The sequence below is a fragment of the Phyllobates terribilis genome, unplaced genomic scaffold (genome assembly GCF_046119375.1).
Source record: "Phyllobates terribilis strain yellow unplaced genomic scaffold, ASM4611937v1 Scaffold_94__1_contigs__length_6153435, whole genome shotgun sequence".
NCBI lineage: Eukaryota > Metazoa > Chordata > Amphibia > Anura > Dendrobatidae > Phyllobates > Phyllobates terribilis.
Window position 1 is genome coordinate 597,166 of NW_027362854.1, and position 25,176 is coordinate 622,341.

General features: G+C 42.9%; 13 non-coding genes across 13 annotated transcripts; all 13 read left to right on the forward strand.

Annotated features, from left to right (window-relative positions):
- Window positions 1-1,047: 1,047 nt before the first annotated feature.
- On the forward strand, window positions 1,048-1,242 carry LOC141197947 (U2 spliceosomal RNA). The gene has a single exon (XR_012269954.1). It is a non-coding gene; the product is annotated as a U2 spliceosomal RNA (small nuclear RNA).
- A 1,115-nt stretch (window positions 1,243-2,357) lies between these two features.
- On the forward strand, window positions 2,358-2,548 carry LOC141198130 (U2 spliceosomal RNA). The gene has a single exon (XR_012270091.1). It is a non-coding gene; the product is annotated as a U2 spliceosomal RNA (small nuclear RNA).
- Window positions 2,549-3,663: 1,115 nt separating this feature from the next.
- On the forward strand, window positions 3,664-3,854 carry LOC141198131 (U2 spliceosomal RNA). The gene has a single exon (XR_012270092.1). It is a non-coding gene; the product is annotated as a U2 spliceosomal RNA (small nuclear RNA).
- A 1,115-nt stretch (window positions 3,855-4,969) lies between these two features.
- LOC141198132 (U2 spliceosomal RNA) lies at window positions 4,970-5,160 on the forward strand. Its single transcript, XR_012270093.1, has one exon. It is a non-coding gene; the product is annotated as a U2 spliceosomal RNA (small nuclear RNA).
- Window positions 5,161-6,275: 1,115 nt separating this feature from the next.
- Window positions 6,276-6,466, forward strand: LOC141198134 (U2 spliceosomal RNA). The gene has a single exon (XR_012270095.1). It is a non-coding gene; the product is annotated as a U2 spliceosomal RNA (small nuclear RNA).
- A 1,115-nt stretch (window positions 6,467-7,581) lies between these two features.
- Window positions 7,582-7,772, forward strand: LOC141198135 (U2 spliceosomal RNA). The gene has a single exon (XR_012270096.1). It is a non-coding gene; the product is annotated as a U2 spliceosomal RNA (small nuclear RNA).
- A 1,112-nt stretch (window positions 7,773-8,884) lies between these two features.
- On the forward strand, window positions 8,885-9,075 carry LOC141198437 (U2 spliceosomal RNA). The gene has a single exon (XR_012270388.1). It is a non-coding gene; the product is annotated as a U2 spliceosomal RNA (small nuclear RNA).
- A 1,115-nt stretch (window positions 9,076-10,190) lies between these two features.
- LOC141198136 (U2 spliceosomal RNA) lies at window positions 10,191-10,381 on the forward strand. The gene has a single exon (XR_012270097.1). It is a non-coding gene; the product is annotated as a U2 spliceosomal RNA (small nuclear RNA).
- Window positions 10,382-16,374: 5,993 nt separating this feature from the next.
- On the forward strand, window positions 16,375-16,556 carry LOC141197943 (U2 spliceosomal RNA). Its single transcript, XR_012269951.1, has one exon. It is a non-coding gene; the product is annotated as a U2 spliceosomal RNA (small nuclear RNA).
- A 2,954-nt stretch (window positions 16,557-19,510) lies between these two features.
- LOC141197969 (U2 spliceosomal RNA) lies at window positions 19,511-19,692 on the forward strand. The gene has a single exon (XR_012269971.1). It is a non-coding gene; the product is annotated as a U2 spliceosomal RNA (small nuclear RNA).
- Window positions 19,693-20,807: 1,115 nt separating this feature from the next.
- On the forward strand, window positions 20,808-20,998 carry LOC141198137 (U2 spliceosomal RNA). Its single transcript, XR_012270098.1, has one exon. It is a non-coding gene; the product is annotated as a U2 spliceosomal RNA (small nuclear RNA).
- A 2,112-nt stretch (window positions 20,999-23,110) lies between these two features.
- Window positions 23,111-23,303, forward strand: LOC141197930 (U2 spliceosomal RNA). The gene has a single exon (XR_012269944.1). It is a non-coding gene; the product is annotated as a U2 spliceosomal RNA (small nuclear RNA).
- A 1,115-nt stretch (window positions 23,304-24,418) lies between these two features.
- On the forward strand, window positions 24,419-24,609 carry LOC141198138 (U2 spliceosomal RNA). Its single transcript, XR_012270099.1, has one exon. It is a non-coding gene; the product is annotated as a U2 spliceosomal RNA (small nuclear RNA).
- Window positions 24,610-25,176: the final 567 nt, after the last annotated feature.

Sequence of the window (25,176 nt, forward strand, 5' to 3'; positions counted from 1 at the left end):
GCTGTGCTTTGGACAAAGAGAGTGACAAGGAAACTGTTTGTGTTTTTTTGGGGATCCAAAATGGAGAAACTAAGAAGAGGAATGGTTATGTGTTCTGTGGAAAATGGGGGTTGTGATTTTCCTAACATTGACTTATTTTTAAGAATGCATTATTTTTTGAACATTTATAAATTATCCCAGTGCAATAACAGGACTGCGGACATGTGCAAATATTTAGCAGGACGGCTTTTCCAGAAATGGAGCTGGTGTGAGAAGGATTTAAGAAAACCAGTTTCGTTTGTGATACCGTTTTTTTATGTGGTGCTTAGGTCCTTCTATGATCAAAATGGGATAAGCTCCATGGTTAGACCGGACAAAAAACTGATTGTCTCAGGTATTAAGAAGAAGGAGATGTTATGTGATGTGCCGTTTTGTAATAATGCACAGTCTGGACAGGTGTGGAAGCTTTTTTTCATGCGTGGAATCAGCAACAGACAGAAGGATGTAACCTGGATGGCGTTGCATGGATGCTTGCCAACAAGGGCTTTTTTGAATGACCGGGGGATAAAGGTTCAAGAACTATGTCCTAGGGAAGGTTGCAATAAGGTGGAAACAATACAGCATATTTTTTGGGACTGTTTTTTTGCTAAAAAAGTTTTTACCTTGTTGTCACGTATGTTTGTTGCTTTAGTTGGTTTTCATTGTTTCGATTTTGAAAGGATTTTAATAGGTCAAGATTTTAAGTACTCGCAAAGGAAGCGGGCAAGCTGGATTATTTTTGTCATATATAAAGAGGTTTTATGGGACGTTCGGAATTTGGTGATTTTTAAAAAGATTGTTTTTTCCCCCATGGAATGCAGAAAGATTTTTCTTGCTAGACTGTTTTATGCCTATTTATTGGATAAAAAGAAGTATGGTGAGACAGCAGCAGAAGCACTCTGGAACTTTTCACATTGGACTTCTTACAGTAAGTAACAGTTAATTGCAGGGTTGTGTTTTTTGGGATTTTGTTTTTGTTTTTCCGAATGATGATTTGAGAACCCGTTATGTGAATATGCGCTATGATGCATAAATTAATGTGGGTCTTAATCTGAGGAAAAAAAAAAAAAATCTGTTCTTATCAGTTTAATATCTGATACGTCCCCTATCTGGGGACCATATATTAAATGGATTTTTAGAACAGGGAGATGGAAAAAGAGCTTGCTCTGTCCACTCCACGCATTGACCTGGTATTGCAGTATCTCCAGGACCGGTGCACCCCTTCTTTAATGCAGTTTCTAAAATCAGAAAGAATTGAATTCAATGTTTTTTGTTCATTTTGCTTGTTTGTCAGATTTTGGGATGGACTCTTTGGCTTTGCTTTTCTTCTCCTCATTGGATTTTTCATGTTCAAAGTTGCAGAAGCCAGATTACAAGCTCATTTTGGTTCAACTTCAGCAACTGTGCATTGCATTGCCATGTAATGTGATGCAATGCTATCTTTCTAGCTCTCCCTTTTTACTTCCTTTTGGATAAACAGACATATTAGGCAAGCATTTTGGAGCTTTCACCTAAATAACTACAGGTGGTGAGATAAGCTGCACAATATAATTGACCTTTCAGTATATTGTTGCACACACACCATCTATTTAGCAAATGCCCTTGTTATCAACAGCAGCCTTTTAAACTCACCTGAGCTAACAGGTATGTGCGCTGGTTACTCTGCTGCGCTTAAAATTTCTTTTTTGGTTTGCTACAATGCCTTTTCTGAAACGTTGTCTCCTTCTGCTGGAACACTGACTTCTTTCATTTAATGCCTGCAGACTATAAAAGAGAACCCAACCCAAAAAGTTTGGTTGATTAGTCTGTGGCATTCTGTTAAACTGTTGCTTATGGCGGTCTCTGTGAGCTTCTCAGCGACATTCAGCCAGCCAGGTATCCTGCCTGCAGTAGATGGAATGTGGCAATGGAACGCTGGCTGCGCGTGTCATAATAGGCTCTGAGCCTTTATATACCTGTGCACAGCAGCAGCCACCTTCAGTCTGCTGCTGGACAGCCAGCAGCAGCAGCAGCAGGAGAGGTATGTAATCAGGAGCCCTCCTGCTAAGGGTAGACAGCTGCTCGTTCCACCCCACCCCCCGCCTTAATTGGTTCTCCTCCCTTCCAACGGTGTTGAGGCGGGTGGGAACAGCAGGGGGTGAAGGTGCTGTGTTTAAAGAGGTGGAGTTATGCAGATCTAAAACGCGTGGATTGCAGCAGCAGCAAGCCGAAAAGTGCAGGCATGTAAGGGATCTAGAGGTTGACAACATGTCTTCTTAACGGGAGTCCAGGAGCTCATCTCCACAAATGGACTTTTCAGGATCCTTGGGTGGCTCCGTAGTTTGAAACCAATTCTGGTTATCGCTTCTCGGCCTTTTGGCTAAGATCAAGTGTAGTATCTGTTCTTATCAGTTTAATATCTGATACGTCCCCTATCTGGGGACCATATATTAAATGGATTTTTAGAACAGGGAGATGGAAAAAGAGCTTGCTCTGTCCACTCCACGCATTGACCTGGTATTGCAGTATCTCCAGGACCGGTGCACCCCTTCTTTAATGCAGTTTCTAAAATCAGAAAGAATTGAATTCAATGTTTTTTGTTCATTTTGCTTGTTTGTCGGATTTTGGGATGGACTCTTTGGCTTTGCTTTTCTTCTCCTCATTGGATTTTTCATGTTCAAAGTTGCAGAAGCCAGATTACAAGCTCATTTTGGTTCAACTTCAGCAACTGTGCATTGCATTGCCATGTAATGTGATGCAATGCTATCTTTCTAGCTCTCCCTTTTTACTTCCTTTTGGATAAACAGACATATTAGGCAAGCATTTTGGAGCTTTCACCTAAATAACTACAGGTGGTGAGATAAGCTGCACAATATAATTGACCTTTCAGTATATTGTTGCACACACACCATCTATTTAGCAAATGCCCTTGTTATCAACAGCAGCCTTTTAAACTCACCTGAGCTAACAGGTATGTGCGCTGGTTACTCTGCTGCGCTTAAAATTTCTTTTTTGGTTTGCTACAATGCCTTTTCTGAAACGTTGTCTCCTTCTGCTGGAACACTGACTTCTTTCATTTAATGCCTGCAGACTATAAAAGAGAACCCAACCCAAAAAGTTTGGTTGATTAGTCTGTGGCATTCTGTTAAACTGTTGCTTATGGCGGTCTCTGTGAGCTTCTCAGCGACATTCAGCCAGCCAGGTATCCTGCCTGCAGTAGATGGAATGTGGCAATGGAACGCTGGCTGCGCGTGTCATAATAGGCTCTGAGCCTTTATATACCTGTGCACAGCAGCAGCCACCTTCAGTCTGCTGCTGGACAGCCAGCAGCAGCAGCAGCAGGAGAGGTATGTAATCAGGAGCCCTCCTGCTAAGGGTAGACAGCTGCTCGTTCCACCCCACCCCCCGCCTTAATTGGTTCTCCTCCCTTCCAACGGTGTTGAGGCGGGTGGGAACAGCAGGGGGTGAAGGTGCTGTGTTTAAAGAGGTGGAGTTATGCAGATCTAAAACGCGTGGATTGCAGCAGCAGCAAGCCGAAAAGTGCAGGCATGTAAGGGATCTAGAGGTTGACAACATGTCTTCTTAACGGGAGTCCAGGAGCTCATCTCCACAAATGGACTTTTCAGGATCCTTGGGTGGCTCCGTAGTTTGAAACCAATTCTGGTTATCGCTTCTCGGCCTTTTGGCTAAGATCAAGTGTAGTATCTGTTCTTATCAGTTTAATATCTGATACGTCCCCTATCTGGGGACCATATATTAAATGGATTTTTAGAACAGGGAGATGGAAAAAGAGCTTGCTCTGTCCACTCCACGCATTGACCTGGTATTGCAGTATCTCCAGGACCGGTGCACCCCTTCTTTAATGCAGTTTCTAAAATCAGAAAGAATTGAATTTAATGTTTTTTGTTCATTTTGCTTGTTTGTCGGATTTTGGGATGGACTCTTTGGCTTTGCTTTTCTTCTCCTCATTGGATTTTTCATGTTCAAAGTTGCAGAAGCCAGATTACAAGCTCATTTTGGTTCAACTTCAGCAACTGTGCATTGCATTGCCATGTAATGTGATGCAATGCTATCTTTCTAGCTCTCCCTTTTTACTTCCTTTTGGATAAACAGACATATTAGGCAAGCATTTTGGAGCTTTCACCTAAATAACTACAGGTGGTGAGATAAGCTGCACAATATAATTGACCTTTCAGTATATTGTTGCACACACACCATCTATTTAGCAAATGCCCTTGTTATCAACAGCAGCCTTTTAAACTCACCTGAGCTAACAGGTATGTGCGCTGGTTACTCTGCTGCGCTTAAAATTTCTTTTTTGGTTTGCTACAATGCCTTTTCTGAAACGTTGTCTCCTTCTGCTGGAACACTGACTTCTTTCATTTAATGCCTGCAGACTATAAAAGAGAACCCAACCCAAAAAGTTTGGTTGATTAGTCTGTGGCATTCTGTTAAACTGTTGCTTATGGCGGTCTCTGTGAGCTTCTCAGCGACATTCAGCCAGCCAGGTATCCTGCCTGCAGTAGATGGAATGTGGCAATGGAACGCTGGCTGCGCATGTCATAATAGGCTCTGAGCCTTTATATACCTGTGCACAGCAGCAGCCACCTTCAGTCTGCTGCTGGACAGCCAGCAGCAGCAGCAGCAGGAGAGGTATGTAATCAGGAGCCCTCCTGCTAAGGGTAGACAGCTGCTCGTTCCACCCCACCCCCCGCCTTAATTGGTTCTCCTCCCTTCCAATGGTGTTGAGGCGGGTGGGAACAGCAGGGGGTGAAGGTGCTGTGTTTAAAGAGGTGGAGTTATGCAGATCTAAAACGCGTGGATTGCAGCAGCAGCAAGCCGAAAAGTGCAGGCATGTAAGGGATCTAGAGGTTGACAACATGTCTTCTTAACGGGAGTCCAGGAGCTCATCTCCACAAATGGACTTTTCAGGATCCTTGGGTGGCTCCGTAGTTTGAAACCAATTCTGGTTATCGCTTCTCGGCCTTTTGGCTAAGATCAAGTGTAGTATCTGTTCTTATCAGTTTAATATCTGATACGTCCCCTATCTGGGGACCATATATTAAATGGATTTTTAGAACAGGGAGATGGAAAAAGAGCTTGCTCTGTCCACTCCACGCATTGACCTGGTATTGCAGTATCTCCAGGACCGGTGCACCCCTTCTTTAATGCAGTTTCTAAAATCAGAAAGAATTGAATTCAATGTTTTTTGTTCATTTTGCTTGTTTGTCGGATTTTGGGATGGACTCTTTGGCTTTGCTTTTCTTCTCCTCATTGGATTTTTCATGTTCAAAGTTGCAGAAGCCAGATTACAAGCTCATTTTGGTTCAACTTCAGCAACTGTGCATTGCATTGCCATGTAATGTGATGCAATGCTATCTTTCTAGCTCTCCCTTTTTACTTCCTTTTGGATAAACAGACATATTAGGCAAGCATTTTGGAGCTTTCACCTAAATAACTACAGGTGGTGAGATAAGCTGCACAATATAATTGACCTTTCAGTATATTGTTGCACACACACCATCTATTTAGCAAATGCCCTTGTTATCAACAGCAGCCTTTTAAACTCACCTGAGCTAACAGGTATGTGCGCTGGTTACTCTGCTGCGCTTAAAATTTCTTTTTTGGTTTGCTACAATGCCTTTTCTGAAACGTTGTCTCCTTCTGCTGGAACACTGACTTCTTTCATTTAATGCCTGCAGACTATAAAAGAGAACCCAACCCAAAAAGTTTGGTTGATTAGTCTGTGGCATTCTGTTAAACTGTTGCTTATGGCGGTCTCTGTGAGCTTCTCAGCGACATTCAGCCAGCCAGGTATCCTGCCTGCAGTAGATGGAATGTGGCAATGGAACGCTGGCTGCGCGTGTCATAATAGGCTCTGAGCCTTTATATACCTGTGCACAGCAGCAGCCACCTTCAGTCTGCTGCTGGACAGCCAGCAGCAGCAGCAGCAGGAGAGGTATGTAATCAGGAGCCCTCCTGCTAAGGGTAGACAGCTGCTCGTTCCACCCCACCCCCCGCCTTAATTGGTTCTCCTCCCTTCCAACGGTGTTGAGGCGGGTGGTAACAGCAGGGGGTGAAGGTGCTGTGTTTAAAGAGGTGGAGTTATGCAGATCTAAAACGCGTGGATTGCAGCAGCAGCAAGCCGAAAAGTGCAGGCATGTAAGGGATCTAGAGGTTGACAACATGTCTTCTTAACGGGAGTCCAGGAGCTCATCTCCACAAATGGACTTTTCAGGATCCTTGGGTGGCTCCGTAGTTTGAAACCAATTCTGGTTATCGCTTCTCGGCCTTTTGGCTAAGATCAAGTGTAGTATCTGTTCTTATCAGTTTAATATCTGATACGTCCCCTATCTGGGGACCATATATTAAATGGATTTTTAGAACAGGGAGATGGAAAAAGAGCTTGCTCTGTCCACTCCACGCATTGACCTGGTATTGCAGTATCTCCAGGACCGGTGCACCCCTTCTTTAATGCAGTTTCTAAAATCAGAAAGAATTGAATTCAATGTTTTTTGTTCATTTTGCTTGTTTGTCGGATTTTGGGATGGACTCTTTGGCTTTGCTTTTCTTCTCCTCATTGGATTTTTCATGTTCAAAGTTGCAGAAGCCAGATTACAAGCTCATTTTGGTTCAACTTCAGCAACTGTGCATTGCATTGCCATGTAATGTGATGCAATGCTATCTTTCTAGCTCTCCCTTTTTACTTCCTTTTGGATAAACAGACATATTAGGCAAGCATTTTGGAGCTTTCACCTAAATAACTACAGGTGGTGAGATAAGCTGCACAATATAATTGACCTTTCAGTATATTGTTGCACACACACCATCTATTTAGCAAATGCCCTTGTTATCAACAGCAGCCTTTTAAACTCACCTGAGCTAACAGGTATGTGCGCTGGTTACTCTGCTGCGCTTAAAATTTCTTTTTTGGTTTGCTACAATGCCTTTTCTGAAACGTTGTCTCCTTCTGCTGGAACACTGACTTCTTTCATTTAATGCCTGCAGACTATAAAAGAGAACCCAACCCAAAAAGTTTGGTTGATTAGTCTGTGGCATTCTGTTAAACTGTTGCTTATGGCGGTCTCTGTGAGCTTCTCAGCGACATTCAGCCAGCCAGGTATCCTGCCTGCAGTAGATGGAATGTGGCAATGGAACGCTGGCTGCGCGTGTCATAATAGGCTCTGAGCCTTTATATACCTGTGCACAGCAGCAGCCACCTTCAGTCTGCTGCTGGACAGCCAGCAGCAGCAGCAGCAGGAGAGGTATGTAATCAGGAGCCCTCCTGCTAAGGGTAGACAGCTGCTCGTTCCACCCCACCCCCCGCCTTAATTGGTTCTCCTCCCTTCCAACGGTGTTGAGGCGGGTGGGAACAGCAGGGGGTGAAGGTGCTGTGTTTAAAGAGGTGGAGTTATGCAGATCTAAAACGCGTGGATTGCAGCAGCAGCAAGCCGAAAAGTGCAGGCATGTAAGGGATCTAGAGGTTGACAACATGTCTTCTTAACGGGAGTCCAGGAGCTCATCTCCACAAATGGACTTTTCAGGATCCTTGGGTGGCTCCGTAGTTTGAAACCAATTCTGGTTATCGCTTCTCGGCCTTTTGGCTAAGATCAAGTGTAGTATCTGTTCTTATCAGTTTAATATCTGATACGTCCCCTATCTGGGGACCATATATTAAATGGATTTTTAGAACAGGGAGATGGAAAAAGAGCTTGCTCTGTCCACTCCACGCATTGACCTGGTATTGCAGTATCTCCAGGACCGGTGCACCCCTTCTTTAATGCAGTTTCTAAAATCAGAAAGAATTGAATTCAATGTTTTTTGTTCATTTTGCTTGTTTGTCGGATTTTGGGATGGACTCTTTGGCTTTGCTTTTCTTCTCCTCATTGGATTTTTCATGTTCAAAGTTGCAGAAGCCAGATTACAAGCTCATTTTGGTTCAACTTCAGCAACTGTGCATTGCATTGCCATGTAATGTGATGCAATGCTATCTTTCTAGCTCTCCCTTTTTACTTCCTTTTGGATAAACAGACATATTAGGCAAGCATTTTGGAGCTTTCACCTAAATAACTACAGGTGGTGAGATAAGCTGCACAATATAATTGACCTTTCAGTATATTGTTGCACACACACCATCTATTTAGCAAATGCCCTTGTTATCAACAGCAGCCTTTTAAACTCACCTGAGCTAACAGGTATGTGCGCTGGTTACTCTGCTGCGCTTAAAATTTCTTTTTTGGTTTGCTACAATGCCTTTTCTGAAACGTTGTCTCCTTCTGCTGGAACACTGACTTCTTTCATTTAATGCCTGCAGACTATAAAAGAGAACCCAACCCAAAAAGTTTGGTTGATTAGTCTGTGGCATTCTGTTAAACTGTTGCTTATGGCGGTCTCTGTGAGCTTCTCAGCGACATTCAGCCAGCCAGGTATCCTGCCTGCAGTAGATGGAATGTGGCAATGGAACGCTGGCTGCGCGTGTCATAATAGGCTCTGAGCCTTTATATACCTGTGCACAGCAGCAGCCACCTTCAGTCTGCTGCTGGACAACCAGCAGCAGCAGCAGGAGAGGTATGTAATCAGGAGCCCTCCTGCTAAGGGTAGACAGCTGCTCGTTCCACCCCACCCCCCGCCTTAATTGGTTCTCCTCCCTTCCAACGGTGTTGAGGCGGGTGGGAACAGCAGGGGGTGAAGGTGCTGTGTTTAAAGAGGTGGAGTTATGCAGATCTAAAACGCGTGGATTGCAGCAGCAGCAAGCCGAAAAGTGCAGGCATGTAAGGGATCTAGAGGTTGACAACATGTCTTCTTAACGGGAGTCCAGGAGCTCATCTCCACAAATGGACTTTTCAGGATCCTTGGGTGGCTCCGTAGTTTGAAACCAATTCTGGTTATCGCTTCTCGGCCTTTTGGCTAAGATCAAGTGTAGTATCTGTTCTTATCAGTTTAATATCTGATACGTCCCCTATCTGGGGACCATATATTAAATGGATTTTTAGAACAGGGAGATGGAAAAAGAGCTTGCTCTGTCCACTCCATGCATTGACCTGGTATTGCAGTATCTCCAGGACCGGTGCACCCCTTCTTTAATGCAGTTTCTAAAATCAGAAAGAATTGAATTCAATGTTTTTTGTTCATTTTGCTTGTTTGTCGGATTTTGGGATGGACTCTTTGGCTTTGCTTTTCTTCTCCTCATTGGATTTTTCATGTTCAAAGTTGCAGAAGCCAGATTACAAGCTCATTTTGGTTCAACTTCAGCAACTGTGCATTGCATTGCCATGTAATGTGATGCAATGCTATCTTTCTAGCTCTCCCTTTTTACTTCCTTTTGGATAAACAGACATATTAGGCAAGCATTTTGGAGCTTTCACCTAAATAACTACAGGTGGTGAGATAAGCTGCACAATATAATTGACCTTTCAGTATATTGTTGCACACACACCATCTATTTAGCAAATGCCCTTGTTATCAACAGCAGCCTTTTAAACTCACCTGAGCTAACAGGTATGTGCGCTGGTTACTCTGCTGCGCTTAAAATTTCTTTTTTGGTTTGCTACAATGCCTTTTCTGAAACGTTGTCTCCTTCTGCTGGAACACTGACTTCTTTCATTTAATGCCTGCAGACTATAAAAGAGAACCCAACCCAAAAAGTTTGGTTGATTAGTCTGTGGCATTCTGTTAAACTGTTGCTTATGGCGGTCTCTGTGAGCTTCTCAGCGACATTCAGCCAGCCAGGTATCCTGCCTGCAGTAGATGGAATGTGGCAATGGAACGCTGGCTGCGCGTGTCATAATAGGCTCTGAGCCTTTATATACCTGTGCACAGCAGCAGCCACCTTCAGTCTGCTGCTGGACAGCCAGCAGCAGCAGCAGCAGGAGAGGTATGTAATCAGGAGCCCTCCTGCTAAGGGTAGACAGCTGCTCGTTCCACCCCACCCCCCGCCTTAATTGGTTCTCCTCCCTTCCAACGGTGTTGAGGCGGGTGGGAACAGCAGGGGGTGAAGGTGCTGTGTTTAAAGAGGTGGAGTTATGCAGATCTAAAACGCGTGGATTGCAGCAGCAGCAAGCCGAAAAGTGCAGGCATGTAAGGGATCTAGAGGTTGACAACATGTCTTCTTAACGGGAGTCCAGGAGCTCATCTCCACAAATGGACTTTTCAGGATCCTTGGGTGGCTCCGTAGTTTGAAACCAATTCTGGTTATCGCTTCTCGGCCTTTTGGCTAAGATCAAGTGTAGTATCTGTTCTTATCAGTTTAATATCTGATACGTCCCCTATCTGGGGACCATATATTAAATGGATTTTTAGAACAGGGAGATGGAAAAAGAGCTTGCTCTGTCCACTCCACGCATTGACCTGGTATTGCAGTATCTCCAGGACCGGTGCACCCCTTCTTTAATGCAGTTTCTAAAATCAGAAAGAATTGAATTCAATGTTTTTTGTTCATTTTGCTTGTTTGTCGGATTTTGGGATGGACTCTTTGGCTTTGCTTTTCTTCTCCTCATTGGATTTTTCATGTTCAAAGTTGCAGAAGCCAGATTACAAGCTCATTTTGGTTCAACTTCAGCAACTGTGCATTGCATTGCCATGTAATGTGATGCAATGCTATCTTTCTAGCTCTCCCTTTTTACTTCCTTTTGGATAAACAGACATATTAGGCAAGCATTTTGGAGCTTTCACCTAAATAACTACAGGTGGTGAGATAAGCTGCACAATATAATTGACCTTTCAGTATATTGTTGCACACACACCATCTATTTAGCAAATGCCCTTGTTATCAACAGCAGCCTTTTAAACTCACCTGAGCTAACAGGTATGTGCGCTGGTTACTCTGCTGCGCTTAAAATTTCTTTTTTGGTTTGCTACAATGCCTTTTCTGAAACGTTGTCTCCTTCTGCTGGAACACTGACTTCTTTCATTTAATGCCTGCAGACTATAAAAGAGAACCCAACCCAAAAAGTTTGGTTGATTAGTCTGTGGCATTCTGTTAAACTGTTGCTTATGGCGGTCTCTGTGAGCTTCTCAGCGACATTCAGCCAGCCAGGTATCCTGCCTGCAGTAGATGGAATGTGGCAATGGAACGCTGGCTGCGCGTGTCATAATAGGCTCTGAGCATTTATATACCTGTGCACAGCAGCAGCCACCTTCAGTCTGCTGCTGGACAGCCAGCAGCAGCAGCAGCAGGAGAGGTATATAATCAGGAGCCCTCCTGCTAAGGGTAGACAGCTGCTCGTTCCACCCCACCCCCCGCCTTAATTGGTTCTCCTCCCTTCCAACGGTGTTGAGGCGGGTGGGAACAGCAGGGGGTGAAGGTGCTGTGTTTAAAGAGGTGGAGTTATGCAGATCTAAAACGTGTGGATTGCAGCAGCAGCAAGCCGAAAAGTGCAGGCATGTAAGGGATCTAGAGGTTGACAACATGTCTTCTTAACGGGAGTCCAGGAGCTCATCTCCACAAATGGACTTTTCAGGATCCTTGGGTGGCTCCGTAGTTTGAAACCAATTCTGGTTATCGCTTCTCGGCCTTTTGGCTACGACCAAGTGTTGTTGCTGGAAGACTCCAAAGCCTATCGCATCCTCGGCCTTGAGGCATCGGCAGTTCTACTGTCTTAAGCCTCCTGCTGCTATAGGGGGTGTGCGTGCTGAAGAGAACCAAGAAGGCGATCGACTTATCTGAATATGGCGATGGCGACATCGGCTACTCTCCGTTCTGCTGGAGCTGGCGACTTGAAGATCAAGAACTCTTTCAAGGTTGAAGTTGAAGAGCGAGCCCGTGACAAGTTCTCCCTGTCTTTCTTCGTGAGGAAGGTCCTGCTTGAGATCCTGCAGGTGAAAAGGGAGAACATTCTGGCACTTCAAGATGCTCCTGGACGCTTTGTGCTTACCCTGACCTCTGAAGTGGCATCTCAGAATTTTTACCATCAGATCAAGCTGAGACTTCAGGAGGAAGATCTTAAAGGACTGTGTTTTGTGACCCTCTGCCTGGCAGAAGAGAAGTCTGTGGTGGTTCATATGAGCAATCCGCATGTCTCTGAAAAGGATGTGGCTGCGTTTCTGCATAACTATTGCTCTGAGGTCTACTTTTCTCACAAAATCATGAACTCTGAGAGGTTGTGGACCGGAAAATACAAGTTCATCGTGAAGCTGAGAGAAGGTTTGGGAATTGGTGGACTCATTCATCCGCCTCAGAGCTTCCTGATTGGCAGAGAGAGAGGAAGACTCTTCTATCCAGGGATGCCTATCTTCTGCAGAAAATGTATGGACTTTGGGCATTCCTTTGAGAGCTGCAAGGAGGAGAACGCTCTTTGCAAGAAGTGCTATCAAAAAGGACATGTCACTCTGAACTGCCCAAATCAGATTATCTGTAATATCTGCCGTATCCCTGGGCACTCTTTTCGGGATTGTCCGTTGAGAAAAAAGACCTTCAGCTATGCAGATGCAGCTCGGGGGGGAGCCCCTCCGAAGCGGTCCAGTCCTGAAGAACAAACAGACAAATCCAAGGACCCTCCCGGGAACCCTTCTGGGGATCCGCCCAAGGACACTGCTGGGGACCCGCCTGGGGATAGCATTGTTCTCAAGGATTGGTCGGAGAGTCCAGATGGTCATGTGGTGGAGGAGAATCCAGCTGAGTCTGAAGTGGAGATGGGAGAGGAGTCTTCTAAGGAGGCTGGTGGTGAGGAGGAGGAGGAGGAGATTAACATTGACGTGGAGGTTTTGAGGAAAAGGAAAAAGGAGAAGTCGAGTTTGTTTAAGGGAGAGAGCGCCAGCAAAAGACCTGCTGGGCGTTTGAAAATAGTCCTCCCTAATTACTCACCTAAACCGATCATCTCAGTTCCTAAACCTGTAAACCCATCTGATCCGGTGAACATCGAGGAATTCTCAGACACGGACGTTTCTGCGGGTCCCTCTACCCCGGTCGGATTCATGTCAGATACGGACTCAAGCTCTGTTTAAATGATTTATGGCTACACTCAAAATTGCCTCACTAAATGTGAGGAGTTTAAAGGGCTCTGTCAAGAGAGCTGCTTTATTTTCTTACCTGATGACTTTAGATGCTGATATTTTTTTACTTCAAGAATGCGGCATTGACCATGACCCTAACTATAACAAACTAAGGGAAGATTGGGCGAACGGACCTTCCATCTGGTCCGGTGAAAATGGATCGCGTGCTACTGGTGTTGGCGTCCTGTTTAAAAACAAAGACTTTAAGGTTACCTCGTTCACTGAAGTTGAACCTGGACGTGCACTAGTTGTTAATGTGAGTTACTGTGGATCCGAGTTCAAGCTGATTAATGTTTATGCATCTCCGATTAAAGAGGAAAGATCCAGTTTATTAGATATCATCAAACTCTTTATACCTGGTCCTACACCAACTGTGGTTGGCGGTGACTTCAATTGTATCCGGTCTGATGAAAATAGGACATCAGGTACTAGAAGGAAAGACAAAACTGAGATGCAGTTAAAAAATCTAATCGACGATACTTGCCTGAATGATGTCTGGAGAGTAAAGAATACCTCTGAACCAGGATACACTTGGGAGAACAATCTTCTAAAATCAAGAATTGACTTTGTTCTGACATCACAGAGTTTTAAAGTGAATAAAGTGGATCTAACAGGTAACATCTTTTCTGACCACAAAACGTTAATTACTCACTTGGAATTGCCCAGTCTAGAGAAAGGGCGAGGTGTCTGGAAGTTGAACACTCTGCTGCTGGAAGATGAAAGTATAAAAGAGGAATTTTTGAAATTTTATAAAAAACTACAGGGGAAAAAACATTATTACAAAAGAATTCTAGAATGGTGGGAGTATGTGAAGTCTCAAATTAGACATTTTTTTCTCTTAGCTGGCAAAAGGAAGGCCAGACAGAATCAGAAATGGTTTAAAGACCTGAATACAAAACTGCAAACAGGTTACAAACTCAGAAATGCAGGGATAGATATGGAGGATGTTATTTTACAAGTCAAAGAAGACATTAAAAAAGCAATTGAACAGAAAGGCAAAGAAATAATTTTCAACGCCAAGGTAGAACATATGGAAAAAAATGAAACATGTTCCAGGTTCTTTTTCAAAAAATCTTTAGAACGCAAAGAATTAATTAAAGAACTTGATGGTGAAACAACTAAAGATGGACTGTTGGACAAAGCGCAAACTTTTTATCAAAATCTTTTTAGCGAAAAGAAAATTGACGCTGATTTTTTACCTGATGCTCTTAATTCATTGCAGAATCACCTTGAAAAGCAAGATCAAGAGTTGTTGATTGAAGATATCTGTGAAGAAGAACTGCTAAGTGCAATCAAAAGCTTTTCTAGAGGAAAAACACCGGGTACTGACGGACTACAAATTGAATTTTATCTTACTTTTTGGGAGATTTTAAAAGACGACCTGTTTGAGATTTTTAAAGCTGTCTTTTTATGTGACAAATTGCCTGAATCTTGGAGAAGTGGTGTGGTCACCCTGCTTTTTAAAAAAGGAGATAAGACTAATCTAGAGAACTGGAGACCAATCACGTTACTCAACGTAGATTATAAAATTATGGCAAAAATCATGGTGAACAGAATGAAGAAGGTGATAGAGAAGGTCGTGCATCCTGATCAGGTATGTGGTGTGCCTGGTCGTACAATTGCAGAAAACTTGAATATTATACGGGACGCAATTTGGTATCAGCAAGAGAGGAAGCAAAAGCTAGCTCTTCTGTCCCTTGATTTCCAGAAAGCGTACGACAGAGTCTCTCATAAGTACCTGTATTCTGTGTTAAAGAAAATGAAATTCCCGGATGTTTTTATTAAGCACATTGCACTTTTATATGATGGAAGTTTTAGCAGGATTTTAATTAATGGTTTTTTATCTTCAGAAGTTGTTCTAAAGTCGGGCGTCAAACAAGGATGCCCACTTTCGCCTCTGCTCTTTATCTGCGCAATCGAGCCTCTACTGGCAATGTTGAGGAAAGATAAGATGGTGAAAGGTGTACCCATACCAGGTGGAAATGGACTAAGTACTAAGTCACTGGGGTACATGGATGACATCACGATCCTGTGCGACTCAGAACAATCGCTGAGAAGAGCAGTAAGAACTACTGATTTTTTCTGTTTAGCATCTGCCTTCAAACTGAACTTGGAGAAGAGCGAATGTCTTGGATTCGGTGATTGGTCAGATGCGCAGATTCCTCAACTTAAAATAAGAAGTGATAAGATCAAAATTTTAGGTGTTGTGTTTACAAAAAAGAATGATGGAGAAGAAAGTTGGCAGTTGGTGAAGGAGAAAATGCAAAAGAAGATAAGTTTATGGAAACTCAGAAAATTATCAATGGAAGGTAAAAACTTGATCATTAAGTCTTTGTTGTTGCCGATAATGTTGTTTTTAAGTATGGTGTACCCCCCGAATGAGAACACAGTAAAGTTTCTCCAGAGACAAATTTTTCTTTTTCTGTGGGGATCAAAAATGGAGAAGGTTCGAAGAGAGACAATGTACAAGCAGCATAAATATGGTGGAAAGAATATCCCAAATATCAAAAAATTTTTGTACCTAAAGTTCTTTAGTTTTTGCTTCAAAATGACCAATCTAAGAACTCATTGGTCTTTCTACTTAAGATATGCAGCTGGAGATATCTTTAGGAAAAGAAAGTGGATAACATTGCCCCCAAATTCTCCTGTCCTAATTACACCGCCAAAACAATATGTCTTACTAGAAAAAACAATTAGACTTTATAACTTACCTGAAGTAGATGTGGAGATGCTGTCAAATTCAAGAAGACTGGCTCTAGAGACAAAGAGAAAAGAAACGATGACAGCAGTGGCAAACTTTACATACACTAAAAGTGGAAGAATTTGGAGAATGACTTATGCACCTTATCTAACAAATGAATATAAAGACTTGGCATGGGCAATAGTGCAAGAATGTGTTCCTGTTAGATTTTTTCAACACAGAAGGGGATTGTGCAATACTGCAAGATGCCCTAGAACAGGCTGTGTTAGAGAGGAAACAGTTTTACACACCTTTTGGAACTGTTTTTATGCCCAAAATGTCTGGAAAGAAGTTGGAAGTCTCTTAAAGTTTGTTACTGGTCTTAAGTTTTTAAATCACGAAGTAGTTTTATATGGAAATTTTACATGTCAATCAAAAGAAAAAGAAAGAGTCATTTGGATAATGATAAATGGAATAAAGAATGCGCTATGGAAAGTCCGAAACATATTGCTTTTTAAAAGAGATTTTATAAGTGAAAGTGAATGCATAAAATTAGCACTAAGTGAAATATATATTTATTACCTGTTAGATCTGAAGAGAATTGGGAAAAAAAGAGCCAAGAGTCTATGGAACTTTCATCTGTGGAACCTTGTAGCATGAACAGATTATAAGGCAAGAGAAATATTAGAAGAGAAATAACAACTGAAATATAAGAACAAAATGAAAAAGAAAAAAATCTGTTCTTATCAGTTTAATATCTGATACGTCCCCTATCTGGGGACCATATATTAAATGGATTTTTAGAACAGGGAGATGGAAAAAGAGCTTGCTCTGTCCACTCCATGCATTGACCTGGTATTGCAGTATCTCCAGGACCGGTGCACCCCTTCTTTAATGCAGTTTCTAAAATCAGAAAGAATTGAATTCAATGTTTTTTGTTCATTTTGCTTGTTTGTCGGATTTTGGGATGGACTCTTTGGCTTCGCTTTTCTTCTCCTCATTGGATTTTTCATGTTCAAAGTTGCAGAAGCCAGATTACAAGCTCATTTTGGTTCAACTTCAGCAACTGTGCCATGTAATTGCCATGTAATGTGATGCAATGCTATCTTTCTAGCTCTCCCTTTTTACTTCCTTTTGGATAAACAGACATATTAGGCAAGCATTTTGGAGCTTTCACCTAAATAACTACAGGTGGTGAGATAAGCTGCACAATATAATTGACCTTTCAGTATATTGTTGCACACACACCATCTATTTAGCAAATGCCCTTGTTATCAACAGCAGCCTTTTAAACTCACCTGAGCTAACAGGTATGTGCGCTGGTTACTCTGCTGCGCTTAAAATTTCTTTTTTGGTTTGCTACAATGCCTTTTCTGAAACGTTGTCTCCTTCTGCTGGAACACTGACTTCTTTCATTTAATGCCTGCAGACTATAAAAGAGAACCCAACCCAAAAAGTTTGGTTGATTAGTCTGTGGCATTCTGTTAAACTGTTGCTTATGGCGGTCTCTGTGAGCTTCTCAGCGACATTCAGCCAGCCAGGTATCCTGCCTGCAGTAGATGGAATGTGGCAATGGAACGCTGGCTGCGCGTGTCATAATAGGCTCTGAGCCTTTATATACCTGTGCACAGCAGCAGCCACCTTCAGTCTGCTGCTGGACAGCCAGCAGCAGCAGCAGCAGGAGAGGTATGTAATCAGGAGCCCTCCTGCTAAGGGTAGACAGCTGCTCGTTCCACCCCACCCCCCGCCTTAATTGGTTCTCCTCCCTTCCAACGGTGTTGAGGCGGGTGGGAACAGCAGGGGGTGAAGGTGCTGTGTTTAAAGAGGTGGAGTTATGCAGATCTAAAACGCGTGGATTGCAGCAGCAGCAAGCCGAAAAGTGCAGGCATGTAAGGGATCTAGAGGTTGACAACATGTCTTCTTAAGGGGAGTCCAGGAGCTCATCTCCACAAATGGACTTTTCAGGATCCTTGGGTGGCTCCGTAGTTTGAAACCAATTCTGGTTATCGCTTCTCGGCCTTTTGGCTAAGATCAAGTGCAGTGATCTACCGGTTGCTGCCTTGGTCTTGGCTGAGAGGTGCCTTGGGTACCCGGCTCCTTGGCCTCGGGGGATCGCTGCATGTAGCAATGCGGCTTCACCCCCTTGCTGCTTTTGGGGAGCCGGATTAGTCCCGGGGCAACGAGGGGCGATCAGCCTGCCTGCTTTTTTTAAGTAGGCGAGGAGGATTTTTGCCACGTTTGGTGTGAAGATATGGACGGGAGAAGCCCAAATATGCTGACCTGTGAAGAGGTCCCAGTTTTTGCAAGATTGAAGAATGCAGTGCGGTTTATTTTTTTGGATCCAGAGAAGAAGAAGTCTGGCTTGTTTTTTTTGGTAGAGAAGATTTTGTTTGGACTATTGGAAGTTCAAATGGAACAAGTTTTGTCTATGTTGGAGTTCCCGAAGAGAGGGATATATGATGTTATTTTTTGTTCAGAAGATATCTTTTCTGACTTTTGGAAGAGAATGGATCTAGTGAAGGAAGATTCGATACTTGAAGGTGTTTTTTTTGTGTCGCATTTTCCTAGGAAGGAAAGGCTAATAGTAATAAGGATGTATAGTCCTTTCATATTGGAAGAAGAGATCATGACCTTTTTATCCCGGTACTGTGAGAAAGTGAGTTCTGCTGGCAAAATGTTTAACCGATATGGTTTTTGGACCACGAGGTGGAGGTTACTGGTCAAGTTCAAGGAAAGTTCGGATGGTGTTGTGGTACTCCCACCAAGTAGATTCAAAATCGGGACAGTTAATGGAGATATGTTCTTTACAGGTATGCCGAAGTTTTGTAGGCGTTGTAAACAGTATGGCCATGAAAAGGATTCCTGTACATTACAGTGGTGTGCCAAGTGTGAAGAAGTGGGACATAAGGCAGATAATTGTGAAAAAACTAAGAAATGTAATCTATGTGGTGGCAGTGGTCATTTATATGATTGCTGTCCTGTCAATAAAAGGGAGGAGAAGTCAGTTGACAAGGAAGATGGAAAAGAAGAAGAGTCTGAAGCTGCCCCCCATGATGAAACGGAAGAGAACATATCTCAAAAGAAGGAGGAACAAATAAGAGATATAAGAAAAGAAGGTGATCATATGGAAGAAGATACTGAGAGTGATATCACAGACGTTGAGATTGAAAATACTAGCTTGGAAGAAGAAGTGGAGGTGGATAGGGAGTCAGAAGATCAGGAGGAAAGTGAGTCCTCCAGTCAGGATGAAAAGGAAGGTGCTGTAAGTAATATGGAAGAGGAGGAGGAGGGTGAAGAAACTAGTGAAGAAGAAAGAGAGGATGTCGCATGTGAAGCCAGAGAAGAAATTGAAGGAGTTTTGTCATCTGGGAAGGACTCTAGTAAAGCAAAGGATGTTTCAGAAAAAAATATGAGGGAGATGGAGGAGAGACAAGAAGTGTTGAAAATGCTAAAGAGTTGTGAAGGGGGGAGTCAGGCTAGTCTAAGGCGCAAAGTGTGGAATAACATTTATAGCGATATGAATCGTTTTTTTTCAACTTACAGAATACCTCAGTCGTTGGCTAAAGAGGTAGAAGAAGCTTGGGATGGTCGGTTTCTGGATGGAAGGCTTTTGAATGCCTTGGCAGCATATGGCCTGAAGAGAGGAATGTTGCCTTAAATCGTAATGGTAAAGATTGTAATGTTGTGATGTAAAGAATATGGAATAACTGTATTGTGATAATATAAACGTATATATATAAAATAAGATTGTAAAAATGGATATATGACCCACAATGATGGATAACAACCTAATACCATTTGGAAATCATTGCAAAGCATGAAATGGTAAATATGGGACTTGTAATCTGAGTGGAAAAAAAAAAAAAAAAAAATCTGTTCTTATCAGTTTAATATCTGATACGTCCCCTATCTGGGGACCATATATTAAATGGATTTTTAGAACAGGGAGATGGAAAAAGAGCTTGCTCTGTCCACTCCACGCATTGACCTGGTATTGCAGTATCTCCAGGACCGGTGCACCCCTTCTTTAATGCAGTTTCTAAAATCAGAAAGAATTGAATTCAATGTTTTTTGTTCATTTTGCTTGTTTGTCAGATTTTGGGATGGACTCTTTGGCTTTGCTTTTCTTCTCCTCATTGGATTTTTCATGTTCAAAGTTGCAGAAGCCAGATTACAAGCTCATTTTGGTTCAACTTCAGCAACTGTGCATTGCATTGCCATGTAATGTGATGCAATGCTATCTTTCTAGCTCTCCCTTTTTACTTCCTTTTGGATAAACAGACATATTAGGCAAGCATTTTGGAGCTTTCACCTAAATAACTACAGGTGGTGAGATAAGCTGCACAATATAATTGACCTTTCAGTATATTGTTGCACACACACCATCTATTTAGCAAATGCCCTTGTTATCAACAGCAGCCTTTTAAACTCACCTGAGCTAACAGGTATGTGCGCTGGTTACTCTGCTGCGCTTAAAATTTCTTTTTTGGTTTGCTACAATGCCTTTTCTGAAACGTTGTCTCCTTCTGCTGGAACACTGACTTCTTTCATTTAATGCCTGCAGACTATAAAAGAGAACCCAACCCAAAAAGTTTGGTTGATTAGTCTGTGGCATTCTGTTAAACTGTTGCTTATGGCGGTCTCTGTGAGCTTCTCAGCGACATTCAGCCAGCCAGGTATCCTGCCTGCAGTAGATGGAATGTGGCAATGGAACGCTGGCTGCGCGTGTCATAATAGGCTCTGAGCCTTTATATACCTGTGCACAGCAGCAGCCACCTTCAGTCTGCTGCTGGACAGCCAGCAGCAGCAGCAGCAGGAGAGGTATGTAATCAGGAGCCCTCCTGCTAAGGGTAGACAGCTGCTTGTTCCACCCCACCCCCCGCCTTAATTGGTTCTCCTCCCTTCCAACGGTGTTGAGGCGGGTGGGAACAGCAGGGGGTGAAGGTGCTGTGTTTAAAGAGGTGGAGTTATGCAGATCTAAAACGCGTGGATTGCAGCAGCAGCAAGCCGAAAAGTGCAGGCATGTAAGGGATCTAGAGGTTGACAACATGTCTTCTTAACGGGAGTCCAGGAGCTCATCTCCACAAATGGACTTTTCAGGATCCTTGGGTGGCTCCGTAGTTTGAAACCAATTCTGGTTATCGCTTCTCGGCCTTTTGGCTAAGATCAAGTGTAGTATCTGTTCTTATCAGTTTAATATCTGATACGTCCCCTATCTGGGGACCATATATTAAATGGATTTTTAGAACAGGGAGATGGAAAAAGAGCTTGCTCTGTCCACTCCACGCATTGACCTGGTATTGCAGTATCTCCAGGACCGGTGCACCCCTTCTTTAATGCAGTTTCTAAAATCAGAAAGAATTGAATTCAATGTTTTTTGTTCATTTTGCTTGTTTGTCGGATTTTGGGATGGACTCTTTGGCTTTGCTTTTCTTCTCCTCATTGGATTTTTCATGTTCAAAGTTGCAGAAGCCAGATTACAAGCTCATTTTGGTTCAACTTCAGCAACTGTGCATTGCATTGCCATGTAATGTGATGCAATGCTATCTTTCTAGCTCTCCCTTTTTACTTCCTTTTGGATAAACAGACATATTAGGCAAGCATTTTGGAGCTTTCACCTAAATAACTACAGGTGGTGAGATAAGCTGCACAATATAATTGACCTTTCAGTATATTGTTGCACACACACCATCTATTTAGCAAATGCCCTTGTTATCAACAGCAGCCTTTTAAACTCACCTGAGCTAACAGGTATGTGCGCTGGTTACTCTGCTGCGCTTAAAATTTCTTTTTTGGTTTGCTACAATGCCTTTTCTGAAACGTTGTCTCCTTCTGCTGGAACACTGACTTCTTTCATTTAATGCCTGCAGACTATAAAAGAGAACCCAACCCAAAAAGTTTGGTTGATTAGTCTGTGGCATTCTGTTAAACTGTTGCTTATGGCGGTCTCTGTGAGCTTCTCAGCGACATTCAGCCAGCCAGGTATCCTGCCTGCAGTAGATGGAATGTGGCAATGGAACGCTGGCTGCGCGTGTCATAATAGGCTCTGAGCCTTTATATACCTGTGCACAGCAGCAGCCACCTTCAGTCTGCTGCTGGACAGCCAGCAGCAGCAGCAGCAGGAGAGGTATGTAATCAGGAGCCCTCCTGCTAAGGGTAGACAGCTGCTCGTTCCACCCCACCCCCCGCCTTAATTGGTTCTCCTCCCTTCCAACGGTGTTGAGGCGGGTGGGAACAGCAGGGGGTGAAGGTGCTGTGTAGGTGGAGTTATGCAGATCTAAAACGCGTGGATTGCAGCAGCAGCAAGCCGAAAAGTGCAGGCATGTAAGGGATCTAGAGGTTGACAACATGTCTTCTTAACGGGAGTCCAGGAGCTCATCTCCACAAATGGACTTTTCAGGATCCTTGGGTGGCTCCGTAGTTTGAAACCAATTCTGGTTATCGCTTCTCGGCCTTTTGGCTAAGATCAAGTGCAGTGATCTAGCGGTTGCTGCCTTGGTCTTGACTGGGAGGTGCTTGGGGTACCCGGCTCCTTGGCCTTGGGGGATCGCTACACTCATCGGTGGAGCTAAACCCCCCTGCTGCTATTAGGGAGTCGGATTAGTCCCTGGGCAACGAGAGGCGATCACCTTGTCACCACACATAGCTGTGGGGGGCAACTGTCGCCACACATAGCTGTGGTGGCAACATTTGGAGGATTAAAAGGAAAAACGGAAGGAAAACGGATTGTTGAGATGGAGTTTTGGAAAAAGAAGAGATGCTTACGTTTTTTTGTGAAACGGGAGACGGAAGAAACTTTTTTGGAAGAAAAATGGATTCTGGAAATTTTGAGGAAACATGAAGTTTTGGAGAAGGATATCTACTGTATGCAAGAAATAAAGCAAGGTAAAGTTTGTGATGTGACTCTAGTTTCTGAGGAAAAGTGCATTCATTTTTTCAAATGCTGGAGTGAAGAGGATTCTGGGAAAATTGGAGTAAGTGCATCATTCATGGGGAAACCGAAGAGTGTGATAATTTACATGGACAATCCGTTTGTGGAAATAGAGGAGATAATGTTTTCTTTGGAATCTAAATGTAAGATGGTAAAGTTTCAGAAATTATACAGGAACAAAGTTGGTATTTGGAACGGAAAGAGACGTTTTTTGGTGTGGACAACAGGAGAAGAAAATTTGCATAATGCGGTTAGAGCATGAGGAGGAAGAAAAGAAGTTAAGGGGTTTTGTTGGGAGGAAAGTAAAAGGGAAAAAGGGGATATTTAGTTTGGGAAACCGGGTGAAGTAATGTCAGTTGTGATTTGTTTGGAAACTGTTGAAACTGTAAAGGAATTGTTATGTTTAACTTTATATATATTAATTCAAATGAAAAAATATAAATATAATATCTAAACACGATGATGGAACTAAAATCTTGAGTTTAGTGATATATGATTTAAGATTATAAAACTTAATTTCTGAGTGTTTGGAAAAAAAAAAAAATAAAAAAATCTGTTCTTATCAGTTTAATATCTGATACGTCCCCTATCTGGGGACCATATATTAAATGGATTTTTAGAACAGGGAGATGGAAAAAGAGCTTGCTCTGTCCACTCCACGCATTGACCTGGTATTGCAGTATCTCCAGGACCGGTGCACCCCTTCTTTAATGCAGTTTCTAAAATCAGAAAGAATTGAATTCAATGTTTTTTGTTCATTTTGCTTGTTTGTCAGATTTTGGGATGGACTCTTTGGCTTTGCTTTTCTTCTCCTCATTGGATTTTTCATGTTCAAAGTTGCAGAAGCCAGATTACAAGCTCATTTTGGTTCAACTTCAGCAACTGTGCATTGCATTGCCATGTAATGTGATGCAATGCTATCTTTCTAGCTCTCCCTTTTTACTTCCTTTTGGATAAACAGACATATTAGGCAAGCATTTTGGAGCTTTCACCTAAATAACTACAGGTGGTGAGATAAGCTGCACAATATAATTGACCTTTCAGTATATTGTTGCACACACACCATCTATTTAGCAAATGCCCTTGTTATCAACAGTAGCCTTTTAAACTCACCTGAGCTAACAGGTATGTGCGCTGGTTACTCTGCTGCGCTTAAAATTTCTTTTTTGGTTTGCTACAATGCCTTTTCTGAAACGTTGTCTCCTTCTGCTGGAACACTGACTTCTTTCATTTAATGCCTGCAGACTATAAAAGAGAACCCAATCCAAAATGTTTGGTTGATTAGTCTGTGGCATTCTGTTAAACTGTTGCTTATGGCGGTCTCTGTGAGCTTCTCAGCGACATTCAGCCAGCCAGGTATCCTGCCTGCAGTAGATGGAATGTGGCAATGGAACGCTGGCTGCGCGTGTCATAATAGGCTCTGAGCCTTTATATACCTGTGCACAGCAGCAGCCACCTTCAGTCTGCTGCTGGACAGCCAGCAGCAGCAGCAGCAGGAGAGGTATGTAATCAGGAGCCCTCCTGCTAAGGGTAGACAGCTGCTCGTTCCACCCCACCCCCCGCCTTAATTGGTTCTCCTCCCTTCCAACGGTGTTGAGGCGGGTGGGAACAGCAGGGGGTGAAGGTGCTGTGTTTAAAGAGGTGGAGTTATGCAGATCTAAAACGCGTGGATTGCAGCAGCAGCAAGCCGATAAGTGCAGGCATGTAAGGGATCTAGAGGTTGACAACATGTCTTCTTAACGGGAGTCCAGGAGCTCATCTCCACAAATGGACTTTTCAGGATCCTTGGGTGGCTCCGTAGTTTGAAACCAATTCTGGTTATCGCTTCTCGGCCTTTTGGCTAAGATCAAGTGTAGTATCTGTTCTTATCAGTTTAATATCTGATACGTCCCCTATCTGGGGACCATATATTAAATGGATTTTTAGAACAGGGAGATGGAAAAAGAGCTTGCTCTGTCCACTCCACGCATTGACCTGGTATTGCAGTATCTCCAGGACCGGTGCACCCCTTCTTTAATGCAGTTTCTAAAATCAGAAAGAATTGAATTCAATGTTTTTTGTTCATTTTGCTTGTTTGTCGGATTTTGGGATGGACTCTTTGGCTTTGCTTTTCTTCTCCTCATTGGATTTTTCATGTTCAAAGTTGCAGAAGCCAGATTACAAGCTCATTTTGGTTCAACTTCAGCAACTGTGCATTGCATTGCCATGTAATGTGATGCAATGCTATCTTTCTAGCTCTCCCTTTTTACTTCCTTTTGGATAAACAGACATATTAGGCAAGCATTTTGGAGCTTTCACCTAAATAACTACAGGTGGTGAGATAAGCTGCACAATATAATTGACCTTTCAGTATATTGTTGCACACACACCATCTATTTAGCAAATGCCCTTGTTATCAACAGCAGCCTTTTAAACTCACCTGAGCTAACAGGTATGTGCGCTGGTTACTCTGCTGCGCTTAAAATTTCTTTTTTGGTTTGCTACAATGCCTTTTCTGAAACGTTGTCTCCTTCTGCTGGAACACTGACTTCTTTCATTTAATGCCTGCAGACTATAAAAGAGAACCCAACCCAAAAAG